The 4368-nt window shown below is 41.1% G+C and overlaps 1 pseudogene; it reads left to right on the forward strand.

The window, feature by feature from the left end:
• The first annotated feature begins 915 nt into the window (after nucleotides 1-915).
• LOC102874671 lies at nucleotides 916-3792 on the forward strand (annotated as a pseudogene).
• The last annotated feature ends 576 nt before the right edge of the window (nucleotides 3793-4368 follow it).

Genomic DNA, 4368 nt, shown 5'->3' on the forward strand with positions numbered 1-4368 from the left:
TGAGCTTCTCCAGCAGTCCCTTCCACAGATGTAGTCGATCTGATTCCTATGCATACCATCAGGTGAAGTCCATGTGTATAACCTGCGTTTGTGTCTCTTACAAAATGTATTTGCAATGAATAAGTCATTGATTTTACAAAATCCATTCATTACACACAGACCAGATGAATTGGATTAACTGGAGTTTTTGTAATAATTAAAGCATATACTATACTTGGCATTAAAGGGTTTTTTATTTCTTCATTTTGTTTAGGCTCCTTTCCTCTTTCTCATTCATAACATAATCAGGAACAATCTGATGTTGATAAAATGTCTCTTATCGTATCTCCTTGATCAGTTTGCACTGTTGCTTATCAGCGTGTCTGATGGGTTTAACTTCTAAAGACTCATTTCTAGTCAATTTGTTCTAAAATGCTTCATTTTTATTGTGTTCTGGCCAACATATGGATATTATTTAAGTGTATTCAGGCTGAGAAATAACTATTATCTCAATTTTACAATAAGACAATTAATTACTTCCTGAAATATCTCTCTAAATCAAAGATATTACTAATAAAATCTTTACCTTCCCACCCCCTACTCCCCACCCCTCCCCTGCCTCCAAATTGTACAACATAGAATTAGCTAGCCTTCATGAATCACTCAAGTTTCTACCAATCTTTGTTTTTCTGTAATACTCCCTTTTCATCCCTGAAAGTCCTGGAACTGGAGAAAGTAGATGGCCAAGGTTAAATTATGTGTACTAAAAGTTATAATAACATAGAAGGCCAAGGTTATAATAACAGCAAAAGTTAGCAATACAATAACAGGCTTGCCTCCAACTCTGCCACTAACCAAATGACCTTGAGAGGTTCACTGGCTCACCTGAGAGGCTCTCTGTTCATTTGTTCTCTACTCAGAGGTTAACCAGTTGTCATGGACTTGGCTTCAACTCATGGTAGTCCCAGGTGAGTCAGTGTAAAATTGTTAAATCTAGGCAAATCTGAACTTCCAGGCTTTCGGTTAACAAGTGAATGGATTAGCTGCACCACCCAGCTTGATAGAGCTTAAATATCAACAATGCCTTTATAACAAAAACTGAGAAAAGAAATTGAACGAAAAGTGCTAACTTCTAGTAATAGTATGATTGTCCTGTTGGATTAGAATTATCTATCTTAAGCACTTAAAATTAAAAAAATAAAACCATGAGGTTTAGAGAGCTCTGGTAGCCTAGTGGGTAAGAAACTGCACTGTAAGCCCAAAGGCAAGCATTCAAAACTACCACCTTTGGGAGAAGGCTGGACAATCTTGAATGCGATTTACAGCTTCAGGAAACCCACTTGATGGTAAACTATGAGTCAGTTTGGACTCAATGACACACAAAAAACAATACAACAAATATTTAAAGTTAAAAAATAAAGTCATGAGGTTGGCACTCTCATACACTGCTGGTGGAAATGTAAAATGGTACAACCACCATATAAAACAGTTTGATATTTTCTTTAAAAATTAAATGGAAATACCATTTAATGTGGCTCTTCCACTTAAGTATATATCTTTTTTTATCCCTTTTATAATTTTTTTAATCTTATACTGATGTACACCTTTTTTAAAAATTTTTTTTCCAACACACTTCTTTTTTTACCATTAAACTTCTTCTTTTATTACCGTTGGCTTTTGTTCATTTAGTATTTCCTGAAATTTTTCAGTGTTGACGAGTTCTTTTTTTTTTTTTGTACAGTGATTCTGTGTATTCTTTCCATCTTCTTTTAATGTTTCCTGAATTAGTAAAGAATTTGTCCATGTTATATTGCAGTATTGCAACTTGAGTCTTGAGTTTGGTTTTCAGTACTTTCAGTGTGAGAAATTCCAGGCGAGTTCTTCCTTTTCTTTTTTTTTTCCCTTTGTCAGCAGTATGGGGCTGGAATCCAGTTTGGAAGTTGTCTGCAGGAGCCCAGTTCTACAGAGGATTGTTTCCTGGTATTAGTGGGGATTAGGGTGGAATGTTGATTGACTAATGGGTGTGAGATGATGTGATTCAGCCTCCTATTTAAAAACCCATTTGGGAGATCCGACCAATCGTAGAGCGTAACGTCACGACCACGCTTCCTCATCCTGTCAACCAGAGGATGACTACTTCCTGTACTGTGAGGGCTCCGGGCTGGAAGCGGGTAATTCCTCTCCTGACATTGCTTTTGGATGAGAGAAGATCTTCACCCTGAAACCCACAGCGTCCCTTTTCAGCAGGAAGTAGCTAAGAGAATACGCCATCCCCTTTTCCTTATGACTCAGGGTGAAGTCTCTCTCAGGGAGCAGTGATAGGGAATGGCAAAGGACACACTGACAAAGAAGATTAATCAGAACTGGCTTTGACAAGCACTGTGGCATTTGGACAAGAACAAACTGGGAGGAGGGTAGAGAGAATAGTGCAACAATGAATGAGTGGAAGCCCAAAATCTCTGTAAATGTTTATGAAAATTAATAAAATATAATTATAGGAAAAAAAAAGAAAGTATGCTCTTTCCACATTAGAAGACGGTAACCTTGGAGAATAACCATGGAGAAGGGGATGAGTTCAGGAGAAGGACTGGCTTCCAGATCATCTCAGGTTTCAACTGTTAAAGTAATAGCCAAGGAGGTGGAAACAGAGCAGACTCATAAAGAGAAACGAGGGGGCTTTGTATTGGTCCATGCAGGTGCAGGTTATCATTCTGAATCCAAAGCTAAGGAGTACAAACATGTATGCAAACGAGCTTGCCAAAAGGCAATTGAAAAGCTGCAGGCTGGTTGCCTTGCAACAGATGCAGTCACTGCAGCTCTGGTGGAACTTGAGGATTCTCCTTTTACAAATGCAGGAAGGGATCTAATCTCAATCTTTTGGGTAAGATTGAATGTGATGCCAGCATAATGGATGGAAAATCTTTGCATTTTGGAGCAGTTGGAGCACTGAGTGGAATTAAAAACCCAGTCGCCGTTGCTAATCGTCTTCTGTGTGAAGGACAGAAGGGCAAGCTCTGGGCTGGCAGAATTCCTCCCTGCTTTCTAGTTGGAGAAGGTGCCTACAGATGGGCGATAGATCATGGAATACCCTCTTGCTCTCCTAGCATCATGACTACAAGATTCAGTTTAGCTGCATTTAAAAGAAACAAGAGGAAACTAGAGCGTGCAGAAAGGGTAGAAACCGATTTTGTTCAACTAAAGAAAAGACAATCAAGTGAAAAGGTAAATGATTCAAGCGCTTTGGACACAGTGGGTGCTGTGGTTGTGGATCAAGAAGGGAATGTTGCTGCTGCTGTTTCCAGTGGAGGTCTGGCCTTGAAGCATCCCGGGAGAGTGGGGCAGGCTGCTCATTATGGATGTGGCTGTTGGGCTGAAAACACTGGAGCTCATAATCCCTACTCCACAGCTGCGAGTACCTCAGGATGTGGAGAGCATCTCGTTCGCACCATACTGGCTCGAGAATGTTCACATGCTTTGCAAGCTGAGGATGCTCATGAAGCACTGTTGGAGACTATGCAAAAGAAGTTTATCAATTCACCTTTCCTTGGAAGTGAAGACGGCGTTCTTGGGGGGGGGGTGATTGTCCTCCGGTCTTGCAGATGCTCTGCAGAGCCTGACTCCTCACAGAGTGAGCAGAGACTCCTGGTGGAGTTTCTGTGGAGCCACACAACGGAGAGCATGTGTGTTGGATACATGTCGTCACAGGATGGGAAAGCCAAGACCCACATTTCCAGGCTCCCTCTGGGTGTGGTGGCAGGACGGTCCGTAGCAATCGAAGGTGGGGTGTGCCGCCTGGATAGCCCAGTGAACTGAGTCTTCAGGTCGAGCAGGAAACATCTGAGAAGCATTCCAGAACCTCGGCTTTCTGGGCCTTTTAACCGAAGTTGGATGTTTCATCTTCCTCCTTCTGGGATTCCTCATACAACCTCATGCACCATTCGAGGCACAAGTGCTACTGTAGCTAGCTTTTAGTTATGTGTGTGAGCTTGACTGAAAGTGTGAGAGAGAGTGTGTGTATGTGGGTGTGTACTCAATTCTTCCTTAAAAAATAGTAACTTCTCTTTATTGTGTAAACTAAAACAGAAATGATTAAATCTTCTTCACAAAATGTGTGCTTTAACTGTTTACACAGATGAGGGAAAGAACAGATTAGAAGTGATATATGATTGAGTATTATGGTTAGCACGGGAATCCAGAGTTAAGGTTGCACAGAGAAGTGTAGTCCGGGTGGGGGGTGCGGGGGAAGGGACGTGGGAATTGTATACTAATGAAGGAATTTTTTTCTTTTTTTTTTTCCCTCTTTGGAGGGGGAAGTGAGCTGGTGGGGAGGGGTGGGAAGGGAGAAAATTGTGGCAATGAATGAATGGAAATCCAAAACCTCTGTAAAAA

The sequence above is a fragment of the Elephantulus edwardii genome, unplaced genomic scaffold (genome assembly GCF_000299155.1).
Source record: "Elephantulus edwardii isolate Elephantulus edwardi_28Jun2011 unplaced genomic scaffold, EleEdw1.0 scaffold00030, whole genome shotgun sequence".
NCBI classification, from domain to species: Eukaryota; Metazoa; Chordata; class Mammalia; order Macroscelidea; family Macroscelididae; genus Elephantulus; species Elephantulus edwardii.